Source organism: Herpailurus yagouaroundi, unplaced genomic scaffold (assembly GCF_014898765.1).
Source record: "Herpailurus yagouaroundi ecotype Mexico unplaced genomic scaffold, PumYag 187, whole genome shotgun sequence".
NCBI lineage: Eukaryota > Metazoa > Chordata > Mammalia > Carnivora > Felidae > Herpailurus > Herpailurus yagouaroundi.
In genome coordinates this window covers 9,120,959-9,144,673 of record NW_024412418.1, presented here as the reverse complement: position 1 = coordinate 9,144,673, position 23,715 = coordinate 9,120,959, and positions in this window count along the sequence as shown.

The following is a 23,715-nucleotide window of genomic DNA, read 5'->3' as shown; positions in this document are numbered from 1 at the left end:
AGACCTCTCCCTCCTTGACGTCTTTTGTCCCTTGCATTAGTCAATGACACCGTTGAGAACAAACAACAGAAATGCAGTGCATGTTGGTGTAAATCCCTATGGGGAATTAATTGGCTCGCGTATCTGCAAAGTCCAGGCTTAGAGCGGGTCCTCTCTCACCTTTCATCACTCGACCCTTTTCTCTGTGGGGGCTGCCCTCACTCTTTCCTGCTATAGGTGGAGTCCCTCTGGGAAGTGGGGGCAGAAAGAGGAGGGGCTCCCGCCATCCCAATGCAGCGTCCCCCCCCCCCCCAAAAGAGCATCAACCTACACTCCTAGGGAATGGTTCTGATTGGCCAAGTTTGCGTCACGTGTCGTCCCAAACAGGCCCCTGAGACCAGGAGACTAGGATGCCGTGACGGCCAGGCAAGAGTCACGTTGCCAGCTGGTGGGCTGGAAGCATGGAATATTGATTGTCACAGGTACCTTACCAGTAATGGAGCGTGAGAGAGGCAGCTTCCCAAAGGAAGGGACGTGTGGCAGACAGAAAACAAATGTCTATCATGCCGCTTGTCCTTGTTACACCCCTTTTGTATTTGTGATTCCCTCTGCACGTGTCTGCGTGCATCTCACACGCCAGACTTGAACTTTTGGGGGACAAGAGAATGTTTCTTATTTTTCTCTAGAGTTCACACTAGGGTCTGACACATAAGTGCTCCGCAAATACTACTAACTATGCATACAGTTGCCCTCTTCCCCGTACAATGACCTTTCAAACAGTCCTTGGTGGGGGAGGGGACATCGAGCCGGGGACTATGGTCTTCAAATAGTGCTACAGGCTTGCCTACGAGTTCTGAGATATCGCCCGGGGGTCCTCCTGGGAAAGACAATGAATCATCAGGCCTCTGTGTTGTTCCATTCCTGTTTTTACCTGTTCTGCGTAAAACCCACTAGATTTTTTATACAAAATAATTTGAAGAAAGTGTTCTGTGTCTTTCCGAAAGTTTGAAAACCACTGTGTTGGGGAAGGGGGTTCCACGAACGGTTGTTTCTTTGAGCTGCCCTTCCCCGAAGGTTTCCATGGTCAGATGAGCTGGGGAAACTTTGTTCGCTATGGCCCCTTTTGAAGATTAAAAAAAAAAAAAATGCACATTAACATATTAAATGCTCTGAGAAGTCCTGCAGGGAACATCTTCTTGGATTGCTTAGTTCACTGGTTCTCAAGATGATTTCATCATAGAGTCCTTTTGGCTGGCAGTACCAATGAATAATACCCTGCAGAACCAGTGTGGCTTAGAAGCCAAACTGAGAACTTCCAGGCTGGGAAGTCCCAAGGCCACTTCTGGCCCTGCTGTTCTTGGGTCCATGTGAGGAGTAGCTGAAGGACCTGGAGACAAGGAGCCTGGACGCAGTCACAGTCTCCCAACTCTCTGAAAGGCTGTCATGGGAAGAGGAGGCTGTTTTGCACAAATCCCTTCCCCTCCCCCGCCAGCCATGCCCGCCTTAAAAACCCGACCTCTCCTAACTCGCTGGCAAATTGGGTCAGCTTTTCTTTAGATCGGTTTCGCCACGTGTCTAAAATCTTAAAAAGATGGGCCTCCTTTGTCCTGGCCATTTCATTTCTGAAACTTCATCTGAAGGCAGGAGTGGCGCAAATGCACAGGGAGAACACGAACAAAGATGTTCACCACGTATCGGTCGTGATCCCGAAAAACCATCAGAATGCCCAGCATCGAGAACTGGTAAACAAAAATTGGGGGACAATGATGCTGTAAAAGCGAGACAGCACTAGACGCAATGTGACGAGGTAAGGGAGACACAGAATGAAGACGGAGCAGGGAGCGAAACCGGATATTTCTTGGGGCGCCTGGGTGGCTCAGTCGGTTGAGCGTCCCACTTCGGCTCAGCTCACGATCTCACGGTTCGTGGGTTCGAGCCCCGCATCGGGCTCTGTGCTGACTGCTCAGAGCCTGGAGCCTGCTTCGGATTCTGTGTCTCCCTCTCTCTCTGCTCCTCCCCTGCTCAAGCTCTGTCTCTCTCTCTCTCTCTCTCAAAAGTAAATAAACATTAAAAAAAAAACCCACGGATGTTTCTTAAAATAATATCGATATTCGTGCTTCTCAGCCTACCTATGCTTGAAGGACCGCTTTGTGATTTCTCTTTGGTTACAACCCAATACTTTTGGCAAACACGGTGATTTGGCCACGTCAAATTGCGATAGAAGTTTCTACATGCTCACTCGTGTTTTTCATACTTTCTCTTCGTGAAACGGTTTGCCGACCACACTTAGAATTGCCCTGCTTCCCATCTTAGATAAAAGACGGGGGAGGAAATGCAATACAAAGTCAAAAGTGATTTTCTCTAACTAGTGAGTTGGGGGTGAGAATTCCTCTTCTTATCTGTAGTTTAGCTTTGCTGGGATGAATATGCATCGCTTGATGGAGTAGGAGAGAAGGTGGTCTGGCACAGGGTGAGAAGCCAGGAGCCGATGGCCACGGAGCCGGTGGCCACAGACCAGACCCGTGGCTGCCTTTGGAGGATACATCGTGACTCAGCGGCTTCTTGCGGGCACAGCAGCAGAGGCCAAAGCCTCCGTCCGGTTCGCTTCTGAGTCTGGAGCATCATCCCTGGCCCCCATCTCTGCGGTCTCTGCCACTCCGTCCCCATCCGTGGGCACGGAATTTTCTGGAAGCCCGGAGCAGCACGTACGTCACCTGCACAGCACAGCCCCGCGTGCCAACGCCAGGCCACCAGACATCCCGTCGGCGCATCCAGACCAGAGGCTGAGCCGCGGAGGAGGCATCCTGAGTCCAGGACCCTGCCAAGGCCCCGGGCACCGTCTGCTGGCTCCTCAGCCACGGGAGTTTTCCCAGGGACCTCCACCCTGCCGGCCGCCAGCCGGAGAAGGAGGGAGGGAGGTCAGGGGCTGTACAGTTGTGGTTAGCAAGGCGGGGGGGGGGGGGGGGGGGGGGGGTGGTACGGAAAGGCTCTCCCCACCACCATTCCTGTGGGGTGAAGGCTGCACTATCCCCCAGGACAGGAGTCCCAGCTTTGTTGTCTCCTAAAAAGAAAAGCCAGAGATGAGTTTCCACATGCACCAAATGGAGAAGAATGTAAAAACCCCCGGGGGCTGACAAAGCCTCTTCTTCTGTGGAACCCGGGCCCTGTGGATGCCCAGGGGCCAAGGGACCTTGGCGAACAAAGCCGTCTGCCTGGAGCCGCCACTCATTCTGGCCCCAAGAGGGAGGGCAAGCGACCTCGGGTGACTGTCTGTCTCTCTGCGCCTCCCTAACGTCAGGCACATCATGGTCATCAGGGCACAGATTCAAGGATTACCTACCCCCTCTGAGCCTCAGGTAATCGAGGAGGATGTACCAGAAAGTGACTTAGGGCTCACTTAGGTCAGAATCACCTGTAAGTGATGTGATAATTGTAGGTTCTTATATCTTCACGCCAGCGCCAATGGATGAGCCTGTCTGGGGGAGGGGGGGTGATGCCTGGGAATCTGCCTTGTGAAAGATTCCTCAGGTGATTCTAACAGCAGCAGAATTTGACAGTCCTGACCTGGAGGATGTCTGAGGTCAATTTCGGGCTCTGCATGTGACGGTAAGGTAGCGAGCATTACCTGTCTCTCTGTCTGCCTCTCCACCCCCCAGCCCCACCCAAGTTCCCTGTGCCTGATGAGAGGCAGCGGCACGCAGGGAGGCCAGGCATGCAGGGAGCCCGGACTATCCCAGCAGCCACGGCAGGACGGCAGTGGGTGAAGTATTGGAGCCTGGGTGGGGCCCCTGCTTCAGCCCACACTGTCCTGGTCTGTTCCAGACCCTTCCCTATGCCACAGCTCTGGCCCGGGCACCGGACATCGCGGGCTCTGGAGAGCTGGCCGCTGGCCTAGATGTCTCTGCCCACACTTAGCTGTGCTAAGCTCACCCAGCCGTCCTCCAGGGGTGCCGCCGGGTGATGCCGAGGACGAGGTTTGAGCCAGATAAGGGCGAAAGGCTGGGCTGGGCTGGGCCATTCCATCTGTCTCCAACTCGGGAAAACAAGTAAGAGTCCTAGAATTCTGGCTGGGTTACCGGAGTGACCTGGGATTCAGGTCAAGTCCTTGGAAAGACATCAGCAACAACATCTTACAAAGTAGGATTTATCGAGCAATCCCGTCTTTGGGAACACACGCCTTTCAACGAGTGTTTGTGCGTGCGAATCCGTATCTATATCCGTACGGACCTGGAGTGGAGCCAAGGCTCACAGGAAGAGTGCACAGTCCTCCACCTGACTGCCCTCTCTTCACACTCCAGCCACCAGTTGGCTGGTCCCCAGGGCTACCTTCACTCCAGACCAGCCGGCTACAAACTGGAGGTCCCCATGGACTCCCTTTGGGTTCATTAATTCTCTAGAAAGGCTCATAGAACTCAGAAAGGCACTGTAGTTACAATTAGCATTGTATGATAGCAGAAGGATACGCATTAGAAGAGACACATGGGGCTCAGTCTGGGAGGGTTCCAAGCACCATGCTTCCCTCCTGGCATCCGTGTATGACACAAGGAGCCCCACCAGAGCCTCAGCGTCCAGGGTTCTTAATGAGGCTTCATTACATTGGCGTAAGGGACTGAGCTCAATCTCTAACCCCTTCCCCTCCCCGGAAGTTGAGCTGACATCATGCGGCTCAAAGCCCCGAGGCTCTAATCACACGATTGGTCTTTCAGGTATGGCCAGCCCCCACCCTGAGTCATCCCGTCGGCCTAAACTATCAGGTCTGGTCCGATGGGCACACCAAGAATAGCAAAGGCACTCCTGTTAGCCAAATGCTTTATTACACAAAATGTACATGGCATAGAAAACAGAATGGAAGGGGATTCCCCAAAGCACGAATGGTGCTTCCCAGAGCGCTGAAGTTCAGGATGTGGTGGACCCCGTGGGATCCATCCCTCTTCTTCCTGACACATAGTTAGACTCCATTTCCCACCCTCCATTGCAGTCGGACGTGGCCATGTGACTGAACTCTGTCCAATGAAACGTGAGCAGAAATCGTGCTTGCCTTTTCCAAGCCGAACCCATAAAACCTGCGGCACAGTCTTTAACCTTTTTTCCCACCCGCTGGCTAGAGACAAAGCACCCAGGGCCCTAGAGTATGATGGAGCCACAGAGAGGAGGATTCTGGGTCCTGGAATCATCCAGAAAATGGCCACGTACGAGACACCGTCATTGGATTTTTGCTTGAGCAAAAATAACCTATTATGTTAAGCCACTGAAATTTGGAGTTGTTTATTAACAGCAGGTGGCCTGCCCTCATTAATGCGTGGGCAATCTTCTTTTCTTCCCCTTGTGTGAATTTTCTTAACATTCTATAACAAATGAGCATTCTTTTTGTAAGAAGCAAAAACAAACACCAAAGTTATTTTTTAATGACAGCATACAAAACATTAAATTAGATGGTTAGAGTGGAGGGCGCCTGAATAATTTTAAAATGTTTTTGAAGAAAAATTTAATAGAAACGTTTGATAGCCCAGGAAAAAAAGCTTTGTTTTTCTGGAATCGCTAGACCCTGAGGGGCTCTTCCCCTCTCTCAGTGATCCACTCAGCAGGACTTAAAGTAGCTTTTCTCCTTAAGCTCCTACCCCAGCCTGTTGCTTGTGAGCTGCCTCTGCTCCTACCCAGTCCTCTCTGACCCTCTGCCTGGGTCACTGTCCCGCCCAGCACCTCCTGGGCATCCACCCTGGCGGGTGCCTTAGAAACTTTAGAGCCCGAGCCCTTATTATACCTTATATATGGGGAGACTGAGGCCCGGGATGTAGAAGGGAACTTAGGCTAGGACCCCAGGCTTCCCTCCATCCACAGTGTTTCTCTGCAAGGTAGGTCCTTGGGTGCAAAACAACAGTCTAGGCTCCTTTCAGACATCACCCCAAACTCACTACCCGGATGTTTTCCCCAGGAAGGAACTTTCTGGCCTTCTGCTCAATCTGCTGTGGTTTCACAGGGTAACAAGACACAGGTCTGCCCTCCCAGCTCATCACTCCAGGCCTCCCCAGGGTCTGGGGCCCCAAGGGTCTACTTCCTGAGGATATACTTCCAGTTCAATGTGAAAGAACCCTGCTGAGGGGCGTCTGGGTGGCTCAGCTGGTCTGACTTTGGCTCGGGTCATGATCTCTCAGGTTTGTAGTTTCGAGCCCCGCATCAGGTGCCATGCCAACAGGGCGGAGCCTGCTTGGGATTCTCTCTCTCTCTCTCTCTCTCTCTCTCTGCCTCTCCCTGACCTGTGCTGTCTCTCTTAAAATAAATAAACTTAAGGAAAAAAAAGAGAGAATCCTGCTGAGGACTCCCCCTTTCTCATTTTTCATCTCTGAGGTGGCTGGTGCTGGGCATACTTTTTATTATCACTCAACACAGGATCTGTATTAGGGTTCTCCAGACGTGTATCAATCAGACGTGTATCTCCAGACGTGATAATCAATCAGACATGTGTGTGTGTGTGTGTGTGTGTATGAGAGACAGAGACAGAGACAGAGACAGAGACAGACAGAGAGATTTATTTTAAAGAACTGGTTCAGGCATTTATGGAGGCAGCAATCCAAAATCTGCAGCGTCGATCAGCAGGGTAGAGACCCAGGGACTAGCCATTCTTGCAGTTCAAGTACCAAGGCCGTCTTGTGGCAAAATTTCCTCTTGCTCAGGGAAGATTCATCTTTTCTTGTATTCAAGCCTTCAACTGATTAGATGAGGCCCACCCACATTATAGAGAGCGGTCTGCTTTACCCAAACGCCACCAAATTGACTCCTATTTCATCCATAAACACCCTCACAGAAACCTCCGGAATAAGGTTTAACCAAGGATCCGGGCACCGTGGCCCAGTCAAGTTGGCACATGCAATTAACCACCGCAGGATCCTTGAAAACCCAGCCTGAAGATTGGTTTTTCTTGACACCTATGACCTTGTACTCCAGGAAAGTCTGGGACCGTGGTAATCCCAGCCACCTGGAGCATGCCACCTGCTGGGTGCCACGGCGGACTCCTTGCATCAGCGTCTCCACCGTTATTATCACTTATCGTTCCCATTTTACCCAGCATGCGCCCAACGTTCAGAGTGACTCAGCGACATCCTTCTGTGGCCGACAGGAGAGAAGTCTGGACTTGAGCTCAGACACGGAGGCCAAAGCCACGTGCTTTCGGTTACACCATGCTGGCTCTCTTCAGGAGAACGCGGAAGCCTCCACAACACGCACGGCACCGTTCTGGGCATTGATGGGCACCCACTCACGGAATCCCTCAGACGCCAGTCCCTCTAAGCCCCCGTGTAACAACAAATGGGAAGAGCAGGGCCCAGGGTGTGGCAATCCTGGCAACCCAGCAGAGCCCGCGGCTGGGCCACAGCCCTGTCCGGCCTCCCTCCGGTGTCCCTCTGTCCTCCCCTCCCCAGACATACGTTTATCTCGTTATTTAAAAAAAAATACTTTATTTATTTGGAGAGAGAAAGGGTGTGAGTTGGCGAGGGGCAGAGAGAGACGGACAGAGACAGAGAGACAGAGAGAGGGAGAGCGAGGATCCCAAGCAGACTCTGTGCTGAGAGTGCAGAGCCCGGTGCAGGGCTCGAGCTCGTGAACCGTGAGCTCGCGACCTGAGCAGAAGCCAAGAGCTTAACCGACTGAGCCGCCGGGCGCCCCACACATACTTTAAATTTTAAAGACATTCTATGGAAAAGAAGAGTCTGAAAAGCGTCAGGCTCCAGCTCTCTGCATCCGCCAACACCCCGAGCCTGAGCCTCTAAAACAAATGCCCCTTGTTGTCACTGCGGCCACCAGCGTTTAGGGGCTCTGCCTCTTGCACTGTCACCTGCCCATTTCCTCGTATCCACAGAATCGGCGCGCTGTCACCCCTGTGGCGCTGTGTCTCTCAATCTGAGGATTTCCCCAGGTGTTTGCCAGCTCCCCCAGATTGTTGGGGGTCACTAGGACTGAGAATTTTCCAGGAGCCAACAGGGGGCCAAGCACAGGGCTCGGTTTGAGCCCTCTGACCACCCCGCGAGGTGGGCACTTCATCGTCCCCGTTTCACAGAGGAGGCAAGTAAGGCACGGAGCCATCAGGGGAATTGGCCAAGGCTGTGTAGCTACTGAGCGTGGCCCAGTCCAGGTCTGCCCGACGTGACAGCGGGAGCTGGTCCAGGAACTGGCCGGGAGGACTTTTAGGAGACGTCAACTGAGGCCCTGCTGCGTGCCTGGCCTCAGCGTGCGCCAGGAACCTAGGTATGTGTGAGAGAGGCAGGCCCTGCCCATAGAACTATCTTATCTAACAAGCAAGCGGCTGGCCGGGACCCCACGTTGCGATCCCTGGCCAGCCTCCAGGTCACAGCTTCCCAGCCTCAAGCTTGGGAAAACAGCTCCATTTACGAATATTTGGACCGCGGAGCATTTCGTCCCACTCAGCCTCAGCTTGGGCCTCAAAATGAAGCCTTCCGAAAGGGACTCAGGACAAGGCTACAGGCGGAGAAAGGGGAGGTCTCTGTTGAAATCATCGTTTTCCCTAATGGTAACTGCACACCCCCATGCCCCTCCCCACCGCAACTCAGCAGGGCTGCTGGCGGCCTGGAGCCCCAAGGGGGCAGGATTTCCAGATAGCAGGGCTGAGCTGGTGGGGTACGCCCCCATCAAGACCCCAGGCCCCTCCCCATGACAACAAAAGGCTTTTCCCTTTCCTCGTAACTCCCTTCCTGTTCTCCCACCCTCTCTCCCACCCTCCGGGTTCTGCCAGTCACCACTGTGGCCCCTCCCTGGAGCCCTGCGGTGTGGAGAGCAGGTGACCTGGGAGTAAGGGTCCAGCTTCGTGGTGACCCGGCTAGTTCTTCCAGAGGGGGGTGCCAGGTCTTGCCGGGACAGAGCTGCGTCTGAGCCACGAATCTCCCCTGAGGACTCACAGGCAAGAGGCAGAGCCGTTCAAAGCTGCCAAGAAACACGATTCATTCACTAGTCAATTACCGAGTTCCTATTCAGGGCCAGCTCTGAGCTAAGAGGTGGTGAGAAATCACACTGATAGGTGGGAATTAAGACCAAGGAAGCGCTGAGGACAGGAGGAGCTTGATTCTACGACCCTTGAAACAAAGAACCAGATGGGAGTCTGGGAAGGCTTCCTGGAGGAGGTGATGCATGGCCTGTGTTTGGTCACATGAGTAGGAGCTAACCAAGGGAGGAGACAGAAGAGTGAGAATCGCAGTTTGGATGGGCAGGGAGATTTGGAGGCAGTGAAAGAAGTCCTGGTTAGCGAGAGGACAGAGATGAGGGGGAAGGTCATAGCAGATGGGCTAGAAAACCATGGAGGAGGGAAAGGAGAGGCAGACCAGGCTTTGAAAGATATATTAAAGGTCACAGAGGGGCATCCAGGGTCTTCGCCGGGGTCCATGTGCCTAGTGGGCAACTTGCCTAATGCCCAGCGTGTCTAATGTCCATCTCTCATGGGAGGATTTTGACATCCACATAGGTTCATTATTTATTTTATTTCTTTTTGGCCATTCTTTCGTATTGTTTTTTTTTTTTTTTTTTAAGAAAATGTTAAATAATTTAGCCAAGTGCTGAAAAGTTGTTGAAAAATAGAAAAATGTTTTTAAACACAACAGTTGTAAAAAATCTTATTATTTGTGAAAGTTGAATTATGAAAGCACTATTGAGTGTAACCGTTCAGAGCAGACAGACTCGGGTTTGAACCCCAGGTCTGTCCTTCATAAGCTGAGCGTCAGCTTCCGCTTTCTCAGATTCCGGTCTCATTTGGGGGAGGGGGGATGGGAACGTATCTATTTCACAGGATTATTGATACGTTAGTGGAACTAGCATAAGCAAAGAGCAAGCACATTGTGTTCAATTAACTATAGTTACCATTGTTCTCATTATCACCCACGAACTGTCATTTCCTGGCATCAACAACCTGTTCCAGCCCCTGTATTTCTCATCTGGAAAATAACCTCCCCACGTAACTAGTATTTTTCAAGCCAAACTTCTAGGAGTCACCATCGAGAGCTCACTTTTCTTTTTTCTTTTTCTTTTTCTTTTTCTTTTTCTTTTTCTTTTTCTTTTCTTTTTCTTTTTCTTTTTCTTTTTCTTTTTCTCTTTCTTTTTCTTTTCTTTTTCGTTTTCGTTTTCGTTTCCATTTCCTTTTCTTTTTTCTTTCTTTTTCTTTCTTTTTCTTTTTCTTTTTTCCTTTTGTTTTCTTTTTCTTTCTCTTTCTTTTTCTTTTTCTCTTTTTCTTTTTCGTTTCCGTTTCCTTTTCCTTTTTCTTTCTTTTTCTCTTTCTTTTTCTTTTTCTTTTCTTTTTTTTTTTTTTTTTGAGAGCTCATTTTCTTTACTCTCCAGGGCTGATCCACATGCAAATGGCACCACTTTCTAAATCTGCGGCCATGTCTGCATTTTCCCCATCCCTCTCCTTCCAATTTTCCGTCATCACCCCCTCAGCTCCCTGCGTGGTCCCCTAAGTGGTCTCGGGCTTGCCCCCCACCTCCCCAACCACCCACTCTCCACTGCATGGCCACCGTGACCCTCATATCCTCACGGCTCTGGATCCTTCCTAACAATTGAGCATAACTTAAGTTTCAGCTCCTCAGGTAAGTGTCTCCTGACCACTTGTCTTAAGTCACTCCCCCTACTCCTCACTTTCTATCCTTTTACCTTACCTGTAGCCCTTCCGACTATTTGAAACGATCTTATTCATTTATTTGCTTACTAGCTGTTGCCTAGAAGGTGAGTTCCTTGAGGGCAAGGGCCCCTCTGGCTTATTACTGTATCCCCAACACATGATAAGGGCTTGGTAAATATTTGTCAAAGGAGGGACTAACATCAATACTGGTCATACTGAATTAATTTGGAAATGCCTCCAATGTCACCTCCTCTCTGAAGCCAGCTCTGATTTCCCAGGGCATTTTGTGCCTGTGTCTCCTGGCTAGCTGCCCTATGGTTGAACTGGAACCAGACCAGTGGGTCCAGAGCTGCTGGTAGGAGCTGCAGGGTTTCTCTGGGAGAAGCGCTGAACCCCGTTGCCTCAGAGGCCTGGAAACATGGCCCAGAAACAGGCTAGCACAAGCAAGGAGCCCCATCCCCACCTTGCGGCTGAGTTCAGGGCCCAAAACTAGCAACAATTTTCAAAAGAGGGAGAAACTCCAACCACTGACCGCAACGTAATGAAATGAGAGAGCCACCCAGAGAAAATTTGCATTTTAAAAACTGCGATCTTCCAGGGCTTGGTTTTACCAACTCCGTGTCTGGTTGCTGATCCATAACTCAACTCCTCACCCCGTATGTGGAACCTCCCCGGATGCCTCTGCCTGGCCGGTCTGGTATCCTGGGGCTGCCTGGAAAGCTGGGAGCCCCTGACTTTTTGAGATGGAGAAAAAAGAGACAGCAAACTCTGGTTGATCTGGGCTTGGGATTTGGAGGTTATTCTGGGGTTTTGAATAAGGAACAGATTTCTACACTACTATGGTGGCTGTGGGTAATGGCCTCTGGAGTCACTGAATTCAAATCTTGGTTCCCCAAGTATAAGCTAAATGACCGTGGGTAATTCACCCAGCCTTTCTGTGTCTGTTTCTCCACCTGTAAAATGGGGCTATAGCAATTGTGCCCACCTCTAAGAGATGCCTTGAAGATGAAGTGAGCGAATGCATATAAAGTGCAAAGGTGTCTACCCACAGTTTCAGTGTTTGCTTTTAATATTATCCTTGATCCGCCCCGATCGGCTTCCCCCAACACAATCTTTTTTTTTTTTTTCAACGTTTATTTATTTTTGGGACAGAGAGAGACAGAGCATGAATGGGGGAGGGGCAGAGAGAGAGGGAGACACAGAATCGGAAACAGGCTCCAGGCTCTGAGCCATCAGCCCAGAGCCCGACGCGGGGCTCGAACTCACAGACCGTGAGATCGTGACCTGGCTGAAGTCGGACGCTTAACCGACTGCGCCACCCAGGCGCCCCCCCCAACACAATCTTAAAGCAAGTCATGATAAAATTAGATCTCAAGCAACTGAAGATGCCTGTTACCGCATTGCCCTTTCGACAGGCAGGTGCTGCTTCGGGAGTCTCGTCAGCCAACCTGAAAGTTTAGAGTCCTAACTTAGATCATCAGAAAGAAAACATACTCGACCCGATAGGCCGTTTAGGACTAAGACCCACCCTGTGTCTCCCTCCTCTCCTACAATCTAGCATAGAGAATAATCTTTCTGAAGCATAGATCCAAGAGGCAAGAAGATTCTTTTTGTCCATCTGCAAAGAGCGAGATCATTCATGGAAAATCTGTTATAGACAATAGGACAGCTTGGTACGATGTTTAGTTACAAAATAGGTGTACGAAGCTCGGTAGCTTTCTTATAGAGCAACAGTAACCAGTATAATGGAAATTAAAAATCTGTCCACAGAGGCAAGAATAATAACAATAATAAATGAAGTGTTGGGAATAAATTCCATAAAAACGTGTAGGCTTATATGAAATGTATGCTTATATATTTATTATACGCGGGTTAACGATCTGGGTCTTGGCCACTGAGGGCCATCCAGGGTCTTCACCTGGGTCCATTAAGCAACTCGTTTAATGCCCAGCATGTCTAACGTCCATCGCTCATGGGGGGGATTTTGACATCCACATAGACTCATTATTCATTTTATTTCTTTTTGGCCATTCTTTCGGTATCTTAAGACAATGTTAACACCTGTGACATATACATGTAAAATCCCCAAAAGCATAGAAATGAGGACTTGAAAAAATAAAAACACACTGTAGCTTGTTCCTGTCTGGAAGGACCCAAAATTATACACATGCAAATTTTCCTAAAAGGTATCAAAAAACTCAACCCAATCTTAACCAAAATTCCAGCATGGTTTTTTTTTTTTTTTTTTTTTTTTTTTTTTACTTCTGGAGCCTGACAGCACGGTCCTGAGTTTTACCCAGAAGAATAGGTAGAGGAGAAAAGATGTCTGGGGCCAAATGAGAAAAGAGGGAGAAGTTGCACCGGCAGATATTGAAACACATTGTAAGGATGGAATAGTACAGATGCTTGGATGCGGGATCGAAAACAGGCAGGTCAGTAGAATGGAGCGGAAAGTGCCATTTCGTATGGAAACCTAGGACACCGGAAGAGACTTCCAATCAGAGGCGAAAGATGTATTATTTCATAGATGATGTGGGCAACTGGCTGACCATTTGGGGGAAAAAAAAAGACGGATTCATACTTCTCTCACCAGAATAAATTCCAGATGGAATAAAATTGAAATGGAAAAACCCACACCATAAAAGTATTAGAAAAAAAAAAAAAAACTATGGAAGAATATTTTATGAGGATAAAGCCTTTATAAAGTGGCAAATGAGACCCAGAAGCCTTAATGGAAAAGATAGGCAGTTTGAGGTTTTACAGATTTTATAGTCAAATCCGTTGTGAGTAAAGTTGAAAGACCAGCTTCACTTGGGAGAAAATATGGAGGTAGATTTCCTCTCCGTAAGATAGAAAGAGCTGCTACAAATCAATGAGCAGAGAAAAGCAAGGAGCCTGAACAGCAGTCAAAAAAATGATCAATCTCTCTAATAATAAAGGAAATGAAAATTGGAACAATGAAATGTATTCTCCCCACGTGACACTGACAGTTTGCAAAGATCAAATACTCAGAGTTGGCTAAGAGGTTGGGAAACAGGCATTTTCATTCGCTGCTGGTGGACGTATAAATTGGTTCAAGCTTTTCAGAGAGAAGTTTGGCAAGATCAACAAACATTTTAAATGTGCCAAATGTGTAGAATACGTCTCCGTCCTCTTTTAGGCTCTTAATACAGATCTTTCCCTGGGAGAACAGCTGTGGTGTGGTGGGCACTGTGGTGAGTCGCCCAGAGCTCCCTCCAGCTACTGAGAAGATTGACGGCTGAGGGCTCACAGCTGTGACCAGCCCCACCCAACCACCCAGGGATTGCTCTTGGCGGGAACGGAACATCTTGCCCAAGGTCATGCTGGCCTCCTGGGGCAGCCTGCGGTCCAGTGACTGGTTAAGGGAGGTACTTGAAGACCTAACCTTGTAGCCCCAATCTAGGGTGACTCTTCAGTGTTGCTCCGGCTCCGGAACTCCCTGCGGGATGGGCCGAGGCTTCTGTTGTGTCTGCATTGCAGTCCATTTCTTCCTGGGCCCGAACGTGCTTCCTGCACCCCTTTCCGACGTTGATGTTGAGAACATCTCCCAATCAACCTCCCACAAGCAAATCTCTGTCTCACAGCCCGATTCCCAGGGCCCCTGACCTGTGACGTTGGGTGCCATGAGTGATCCAAGAAGGCAGACTTTATTCTTTTTTAATTTTGTTTAATGTTTATTTATTTCTGAGACTGAGAGAGACAGAGCATGAGTGGGGGAGGAGCAGAGAGACAGGGAGACACAGAATCAGAAGCAGGCTCTAGGCTCTGAGCTGTCAGCACAGAGCCTGACGTGGGGCTTGAACTCACGGACCACAAGATCATAACCTGAGCCGAAGTCGGATGCTCAACCGACTGAGCCACCCAGGCGCCCCAAGAAGGCAGACTTTAAAGTGGGGTCTCGGGGCTGGATTATTTGACGCCTGACGGCAGTGGGGACCCATCACTGTTGGGTTGTGGAGCGTTGGCATCACTAGTCTTTGACTAGTGGTGAACTAAGATGACTCAGTCAATGTCATGGGAGTTTGACAAATATGGGGGAAGGAATTCTAAGGACAATGCAATTGAATGACTGTTGCTAGGGCAACAGATACCCTGGAGATAGACAAGGCCAGGCTGAGGGTGGTGAATCAGCAATGAAAAACTAATTGTGAAAGCCAGAGGGCCTCTTTGGCAGCTGAGGGCCAGAAGGCAAGAAAAGGTGAGGATCTGGTCCAGGACTTCTATGCTTAAGAATAGAAGAGCTCCAGGGCAGGAATTGCTATGAAAAGCCAGAGCTTTGTGCAGGAGTAAAACCCTGAGACATGAGGTGGGGATATCTGGATTGATACACATGAAAATCTTCTGTCCCCAGAGGACCTTGAATCTTCTGGCCATTGTTTGCAGGCAATGAAGAGGTGTCTGACTTACAAAGCAATATATGCCTTCCTTAGGATGTCCCCTTACTTTCCCTCCTGACCTTCAGACCAATAACTAGGACTGATTCACAAGATAACTCAGGCAGGCAGAGGTGTGCGGGACCTGCGAGAGGAGGAAGTCACCGTACTCTGAAGGAAATAGCCAGCCAGAGTTGGTTAAGAGAAAATGGCATCGCTAGGGTTGGATAGGCCACCACCACGGTATTTCTTAATCTGTACAATTAAATTAAGGACTAAATAATCAGGAGTCTGAGAAAAGCCACCTAAATAAAAAGCCATGATCCCTTGACCAATTTCTGATCCTGAGTCAGTTTTCACATCTAGAACCCATTGGCTGAAGAAGAGGCTGGGTCTCCAGAAGGAAGGAGACTGTAACCCCAGGGCAGGTGGATATAGAAAGGATTTCCCCAGCCCTTCCACCAAAGCGACCTACAACCATGCGCTTGGGTAATTGAACATTGGAGGAAAGATTTGAAGACTAAACATTTTGAGGACTATGAAACACAAGAGCATGGCATTGACATTGATACTCAAGGACTCAGCATCATCACGGGCTTTATGTTAGAGTGGTGAGAGGCGTATGGGAGCCAGGCCCAGCTTACGGTGGGCCCATGGGTCCATCGTGTTACTCAGACCATTTTCCTGGTCCCCACATTTCTCACAGGAATGTCTATACTTGGAAGTTGGCAGAACACTTTGGGTCCTTGGCATATGGAGTAAGACCCAAGTGTAAACTTTGGACACTGACCTCCTCACCCTGATTAAGATGGTCAGTAATAAACAATATTGACTCCCAGGGTTGAGAGGGATGGATGAGGGATGACAACAATGAGTGCTGCTTTTGAAGTCCTGGTCCCCTACAAAATCCAGGGAGATCCTGAAGGATGACAATGCGCTACTGCACATCGCACTGGGTGACAAGCCCCTGTCACAGCCATGTCAGATGTGGCTTCTTTGCTAGAACCGACCAAAGGGGGCTCTAGGAAATGATATATGACCCTTGACATGGTGAACGTATTATTTTCTATCAAATAGGAGGGTCAGGGACAGTTTGCATTCACTCAGTAGAAGCCACGGTCCACATTCCCTGGGACGGCATCAATGTTAACCAGACAAGATCCAACAGCAAGTGGCAAATACCCTGGAAACCTTGGTACGACATGTGCTCCAGCAAGTGGGAGGTGGTTTTCGAAGGTTCGCGAGCCACATTAGTGAAGCTTGGGGGTCCAGTCGGGCCCTGGTCTGGAGCATCCCAGGACGTTTCCTCTGAAGTAAAGGTCAGATTATTGCATCGCACGCCTGTCGCCACTGAAACAGAAGTGCAGCGTCCCGTAGGCCTCTTCGGGTTCTAGAGACAGCATATTTCACACGGATGATACGGATGGTGATCTGGATGATACGGAAAGCGACCGGCTTTGAGCAGAGACCAGAGCAGGATGGGTCTGTAACAGATCCAGACTCTCTAGAGCAAGCAGCCCAGCTGCATGGGCCATACGACACATCAGACTATGGGGTGTTGGAGCTCTCCATGGTGGGGAAAAAGTACTGTGTAAATTTTACGGCCAGCCCCGATAGGAGAATCTCAGTGTAGACCTTTGAGGGTTCTGGGGCAAGGTCATGCTACCTGCAGCGGAGAAATACACACTTTTCAAAAACAGCCCCGGAAACGATACTGTGTACCGATAGAGCACCTGACCATGGGACGTCAGGTCTGTCTGCAGCCACAGCTGCCCATCACTAGCGGAGTTCAGACGATATTGCAAAGCCGTGAGCTGGCGTAGGCCCCACAGGGCCAGGCGATGCAAGTAAACCGTCCAAGCTGATAAACCAGCATCATCTGCCATTGTTCCACCGGCACCCGCAGCTCTCACCCTGTGTCCATATGTAGGATCCCTTACAAACACCTGACAGAGGAGGAAAAAAAAAAAAATCACAGCTGGGATAGCTTGATGTTGGGTTCAAGTGACAGACAGATCCCCACTGCATTCGGCCTCACTCAGGGTTAGCACTGAAAAACGGTGCGGAGGGAAATTCTCCCCTGGGCAGTTCTGGGCAGTGACCTGGCAATCCACTTAGTGCAGAAAGAGAAGTGCCCAAGGTTGGAATCGACACGGACCCCCGGGCCATGGCGGATGGCTTGACTGCCTATCCAGAAGCCTGGAGGGAGCACATTTGGAAGACTGGGAACAAGGAAGTCTGTGGAAGAAACATGTAGATGGATTTAAGGGCATAAAGTTGACGATCTTTCCATCACATGCTAATAACCGCCAGAGAGCACCCGCCTCAGAAGAGGCACTAAATGACCAAGCAGAGAGAATGACTCAGCCAGACGATGTCGGCCAACGTGGTATCGGCTGCAGCCGGCACTCGAACAGAGGAATCACGGTGGCAGGGGTGGGGGCTGTGCTTGGGAGGGACCCGCTTCTCAAGGCTGGCCTAGCTATTGCCACTGCTGAACAGCCAACGTGCCAGCGATGGGACCGATGTTGAGCCCCTGATGTGGCACCTTCCCTCGAGGAGACCAAAGAGCCACTCGGGGCGCCTGAGATGGGCACAAACTCAGAGAACGAGCTTGTCTTTTCTGCCTGCAGGGCTTTAGCCAATACCTACTAGTTATGCAGGTTCTAGCTCTGTGTTCACCCACACAACGGGATCCTACGGACCAGTGCATAGGACCAAGGGACCCCCTTTAGAGCAAAGGAAGTACAGCCTCCTTCCGCCATCTTCCAAGCACATCATTCCAAGCTGTTTCCATCACATTTTTCTGACCCCGGCCCTCCTGTCTTTCTCTTATAAGGACTCTCATGATCAAATTGAGCCCACCTCAATCATCCAGGATTCTCTCCCCGTCTCAGAATCCTTAGGTTAACCACACCTTCAAATTCCCCTTTGCCATGTAAGGCAACATATTCATGACAGCCAAGCATGAAAGCCTACCTATAGTTCTTTGACACACTACGGTTTGAAATCTAGTGATCTGAAATCTAGTGTCTGGTCTCAGCCGGGACCGAGAACAGAGCAAGGCCATGTTGATTTTGACCAGTCCAAAGGCTAATGGTTTGGTGAGAGCTGAGGGGTGGCGATGGCAGGGACCCTGGGCAGAGAGATTAGCCCGGGGTCTCTGCACAGGGTGGCGATGGAGAATGTGACACGCAGAAGCTGACGGGATGACACCGTTGCCTTGGTAAGACAGCCTTCGAGCCAGAGTCCATGAATAGACCCCTGCCTCCTTGCCATCGCAATTAGAACACAGGAGAAACTACTGCTTCTGAGAGCCAGAGTTGCAGCAAGGGGTCATCCTCAGGGCCTTGTTCTGCAGCTGGAAGGTGGGGTGATAAAAAGGATCCTCCCTCATGGTGCTGTCACAAGCATCCGTGAAGGGTAGATGTAAAGGGCATCAATCATGTGGTGCCAGGCACGTCATGGGGCTCAGGGAGTATTAGCCGTTGAGACGGAGGCAGCCCTGTGTCCACCAAGATCCATGCTGCCCTTCCAGAGTGCAGGGTCATTGCTGGCAAACAGGCGTCCAGCCAGGGGCCACATTTGCCAGCCCTCTTGCGTCTGCCCGCACTTGTTCTGGTCAGTGGGATCTGAGTAGAAGGGAGGAATCTCTCCCAGGCTCAACCCATGCCCATCCCTCCTCCATACCAGCCCTTGCATCCGGTGGCCGAATGTTGATGTCCAGCACGACATCTGAACCCAGAGAGTGAAGACGGCAGAACCTCCATCCACCTGAGTCCCTGAATACACAGGGCTAGCATCTTGCTGGCATCTCGCTGCCATTCAGACTTCATGTGAATGAGAAATACACTTCTGTATGTCGAGCCACTGAGATCGTGGGATTTACTCTGTGTGTATCATCAACTAACCGTACCTTAACTGGTGACAGTAGTCAGTGCTTAGTTGGCCAGCTGATCATCCTGAAAACTCCAACCCAAGAAATAAACTCGGCATGAGACTGAGAGAGAAGCCTCAATAAATCTGAAAGTTGAGGGAGGGGGCAATACATCAATTACAACCCTCAGGTACCAGGACTGCCCCTGCCGGACCGTTTGGGGCATACAGGCTACATGTCGGACCTGCTCATCCGACGGGGTGATGGGCCTGCTCATCACGACAGATCCGAATCATTAAGCACTTCCCACGTGCTGCTTCTCAGATGTTCTGCGGTTTTCTTGAGGTTGCACCATTGGAGAGCAGGGGAGCTGGGATTCAAGTCCAGGTACGTGCTCCCCATGCCAGACCCCCTCCCTGGTCGGCTGCTGGGAGCTGGCTGCCAGACCCACAAGGAGATTGTTAGTTTCCACGATATCCAAGACAAGGCCACAGCCATCGTATTAAGATGCTTAGAATCAGATCCACACAATCAACAGAAAAGTCCTCTGGAGAGGTCTTTAGTTTATGATTCCGGGGCCAAGAAGTCTAAAAAATTTGGGTTAGAAGATCTAGAAAGAGAAGATGACCTGGCCTGTTTTCTCCTCTCACTTCCTCCGTCTGGCCGACATCATTAATGTTTCTGGCATTTTTATTCTTGGCTCTTTACCTCAAACGAAACAAAACAAAACAATGAAGCTTATTTATTATATTTTAGATTTTGAGATTTATGGGTTCACAGTTAAATAATCTTATGGGGATTAGGACCAGGGTGAACTCTCATTACAAATGTCAATATCTTTGGGTCCCAGATCCCTGAAGAGCCATCTAAAAGAGTCTGTATTTCATAAGCACGCATTAGTAATATGGCACGTTAATATTATTCATTATCTGTTGCCACAATAATGCTGAGTTACGGCCACAGAGACTCAGAGGCATACACCAATAAACGTGCATTTGGCTCAAGCGTCTGTAGGGTTCTGCTGATTGGGGGCGGGCTTGGCTGGGCTTGGCTGGTGTCGGCGGCATTCACCCGTGCCCCCGCGGCCAGCTGTGGCTTGTCTGGGCAGCTCTGCTGATCTTGGCTGGGTTTGCACACATATCTGGAGTTGGCTGGCTCTCAGCTGATCTGGGATGGCCTTTTCTGAGATGCTGGACTGACTCAGCTCTGCTACACCAGTCCCATCCTCCAGCGGGATAGCCCGGACCTATTCTCAAGGGCAGGTGCAGAGGAGCAAGAGGAGGAAGTGGAAACACGCAGATGCTTCTCAAAGTGTATGCCTGTGTCACATTTGCTAACATCCGGTTGGTCAAAGCAAGTCACATGCCCAAGCCACAGTCAGAGAGGAAGGACACCAAACAGGTATAGAACAGAGGGTATAGGGAGGGGTAAAGAACTTGGCAGTAGGGGGAGGGGAGGAGGCCTTAATGCCTTCGATCTACCGCAAAACTGATCACTCACTGTGTATTTACCGCGAGCCAGGTCCTGAGTCACGTCCTTTGCACATAGGACCTTCAGTGCTCAGGAGTTTGATCATTCTGTCCCTGATTTAGAGCCTCAGAGAGGTGGAGTGACTCGCCCAGGGTCACACAGCTGGCAAAGAGCAGGGCCGAGACCGGAATTTCAAGCCTGCCCACTACAGGGGGTGACTGTCCATATCAGCGCGTGGTGTGGATAGAAGTATTTTTATTATTAATTTTGAGGATGTGTCGCACCGTAATTGCTTAGACTCCTAACTTAAGCAGAAGATCGATGTCGAGGGTCTGGGCCTTTGTTGGTTTGGATGTAAAATTTTCGTAGGAAATGATTACTCCCAAATAACAAGAACTTAATGAGAACTTACCGTGGGACGAGCACTGGGAACCTCACATGCATTACGCTTCGTTAAGGGCTTGCGATGACCTTGGAGCGTGGCATCGTCTCTCCTTCACTTGACGGGTGCTGGTAAGGGGCGCATCCGGGCTGTAACACAGGCAGGACGACTCCAGAGCGCAGGCTGCTGACCATCTTGCTAAAGGGCTCCCTTCCTTTGTTCAGAAGAGCGTGCTGTGTTTGGGGCCGCCTTGGGGACGGTCAGCCGGGTCCCCACGAACCCCTCTGCCTTCACAGCCCTCCTCTTTATCTCAGGTGATCGATTCTCGGGCAGGGATGAGCCAAACCCGGGGTGGGGGTGGGTGGAGGGGAAGGTTCCCGAGCTGCAGCCAGGAAACTGTGCCGAGGGTGGGGGACCTCTGCGCAAAGTGAACAGGCGCTGGCCATGGGGACCCGGCTTCCTGGCAGCGCAGCCTCCAAGATGGATGGCCATGGCCTTTGGGGCTGGACAACCTCTTCTCAAGCCTTTGATGCTGAAAGCAGAACAAATGTGAGCCGGCCGCCCGGCCGCAGCTGCCTCTCATTAGGGCCTGCTTCCTCCGGCCCAGGACAAGGTGGACCCGCGTGGTAAGCCGGGGCAAACACCAGATGTGTCGGCCACAGCTGGCTGCAGAACCTTGCTCTTGACTTCTCAGCCCCCGCCCCTCACCCGATGTCCCCCGGTTCTCCCAGCCAGAATCTGAAATCGGAATGGGCCCCCCCCTCCCTGCTCCCACCACTATCCCCCACACGTCCGACCCGTCAGCACATCCCGCCCGCTCTGCTTTCAAAATATGTCCCTGCCTAACCTCTCTCGCCACCCCCACCTCCACCTCCGCTGACGTGGCCCGAGCCAGGCCACGTTCTGTCCCTCCTGACGGTTGCGGTAGCCTCCCGTTACGGGTTGAAAATTCAAACGTGTTCCATTCCTATGTGCAAGTCCTAGCTCCCCCGTACCTGGGAATGTGGCCTTATTTGGGAAGAGGGTCATGGCAGAGGTAATTAGTTACGATGAGGTCACCCTGGAGGAGGAGCGCTCCTAATCCAATATGCCTGGTGTCCTTATAAAAAGGGGAAAATCTGGACACGGACAAGGACACAGGGAGAGCGCCACATGAAGAAGAGGCAGAGATCAGGGTGGCCAAAGGTTGCCGCAAACCGCCGGAAGTTGGGGGGACAGGCATGGAACACATTCTCCCTCCCATTTTCCGAAGGAACCAGCCTTGGGGACACCTTGATCTCAGACTTCCAGCCTCGGGAAGAGTGAGACAATCATTTCTGCTGTCCGGGCCTCCCGGTCTGTGTTTCCTTGTTGCCACAAGCGAACCAATGCACCCCTGAACCGGGTTCCCTGCTTTCTCTCCTGCGCTGCTCCCCTCCCCCACAGGCATATTACACTCCACAGAAAATGGGAATTTTAGAATTCCGATCTGGGCCACGTAACCCCTGCTTAGAATTTTGCCACAGTCTACCGTGGCCTGCGAGGCCCCAGAAGATATGGACGCCACTTACACCGGGCTCCGTGTGCTACCTGAGCACGCCAAGTCCTTCCAGCTAAGGGTCTTTGCACATGCTGAGCCCTCACCCCTGTTCCAAGTCTTTGCGTGGTCACCTTGGCTGAAGAACCAGGGAGGCATGGACATCAGATGCCATCATCATGACGAGGAGGAGGACGGCGTTAGAAAGGGAAGGGGCGCGGGGCGCCTGGGTGGCTCAGTCGGTTGAGCATGTGACTTTGGCTCAGGTCATCATGATCTCACAGTTCACGAGTTCAAGCCCCGCGTCGGGCTCTGTGCTGACAGCTTGGAGCCTGGAGCCTGCTTCGGTTTCTGTGTCTCCCTCTCTCTCTCTGCCCGTCCGCTGCTCGTGCTCTGTCCCTCTCTGTCTCTTAAAAATAAGGGGCAAGGAAGGGCCCTGATGGAAGGCTGAGGGGGGCCTCTGCCCAGCTCACAGCCTCCAAAAGGAGAGTTTTATTTGCCAGAGATTTTCAAGTTTTGATATGATATGAAGTTCCAGACTCTTACCTCCATTCTTCTCTAGGGACTTGTGTGACCTTAGATGAGTCTCTGGTCTAGTGATAGAGCCTCACTTTACCCATCTGCAAAATGGATCTGTGCATAACCTCATTTGATCCTCCCTCAAACAGTGTAAGGTAGGGGGTGCCTCCCTCAACAATAGATGCTATTGCTATATTCATTTCTTTGAGAAAAACTGAGGCGGGTATTGATAAAGTCACTTGCCCAGCACGAAGAAAGGCACAACTGGGATTTAAACCCGAACGTCCCTAGCTCCAGAGTCCGCATCCTTGGCCACCTTGCATAGTGCCTTCAAGAAGCTGGACCTGTGACTGTCCACATCCGCAAAATGGGCCGGTGTCCGTGGAGGTGGGGCTTTATGAGGCATTGGGGTGCATCTCCAGTGTAATTCTACAGAGACGCTCTGAAAGGTGAAATCCACGCAGGTAGAGTGTAACGTGAAAAAGCACCCCACAAGTACACGCACATGAGATGACATGCACACGAACCCCCTGGGTGCTGTCTGCTCTGTGGCTTAAATAGGAGAGGAATCCCAAAGACACAGGTCACGCTCTGTGGGCTCTCCCCCAAAGGCAACAGTCACTGCTCTTAAAGAGGAGGAAACAGCTGGGGTAACCCCTGAGATTCTTGTCAAGATGGGGATGTTCCCACTGGGACATGGGCCCCATGTCTTCAACCTTACACCAGCTCTGAGTTAGAAAAAAAAAAAAAAGAGTATAAGCAATGTCACAAAAGCTCTATGACTGGAACAAAGTTTGAATCTACGTGAACAGACTGCTTTTGAAGATCCCTGATACAGATCGCATACTATTAATGGGAAGTCCCCATATACAGCTTACCTGTCACCTGAGTAGCAGCCACGGACCAGCACCCAGCCTATGTAGGGGGCCAGGCCGTGGGCTGAGACCCTTACACACAGGCCCCCCC